The sequence below is a fragment of the Octopus bimaculoides genome, chromosome 7, assembly GCF_046866305.1.
Source record: "Octopus bimaculoides isolate indiv1 chromosome 7, ASM4686630v1, whole genome shotgun sequence".
NCBI lineage: Eukaryota > Metazoa > Mollusca > Cephalopoda > Octopoda > Octopodidae > Octopus > Octopus bimaculoides.
The window spans coordinates 107682031-107682889 of NC_142934.1; positions in this window are offsets into that span (position 1 = coordinate 107682031).

The following is an 859-nucleotide window of genomic DNA, read 5'->3' on the forward strand; positions in this document are numbered from 1 at the left end:
TATATAACGGAGAATCATTGTTGGGGATGCAGTAGGTTCTCCCCAAGAAAAACAGAGAAGTGCATGGTGTGGTGCAGAACGGTGTGTGAATCTCCTTCTCTCTCTCTGACACACACACACACACACACGCACGCACACACACACACACACACACACATACACACGTGCACGTACACATATATGTGTATGTGTATATACGTGCTTATAAGTATATAGATATATTTGTGTATATATGTATATATCAACATACATACATGCATACACACACACACACACACACATATATATACATGCATGCATACACACGGACACAAACGGCATACACATACACACACACAAACACACCAAAACCCCACCATAAGCCAAGAAATATAAGGACACCACTAAATTTCGCATTTCGGAATAGTGGTTTTCAAAACATTGGTCGAGAAGTAGAATGTTCGTCCAATTTTCAATACAACTCAAAACATGCTAAAAGTGTGAGCAAATTTATTTATTAACGCATTCAACAATTGTCATAATTCTCAAAAGTCTATAACCTTTAGAAACAGGTAGTATATAAATCAGAATGAATAAATTTAATTCTTACAGAATTTGGCATTCGGTAAAAGTTGCGAATCAGTTATTCTTTTATTCTTTTTATATGATTTCAGTCGTAGGGCAATGGCTACACTGGAGCACCGCTGTAACTTATTTTCTATCGGATTTGTTGTTGCATTACAGCAGGAAGTTGGAATATGATTGAGTTTATTGCAGCTGATCTTCCCTCATTGTACCCTTGAATGCTTGAATAATCCAGATCCGTAATAAGGTGTTTTGAATGTTTCAGTAGATATTCCATTTATACTTCTGATTTCTT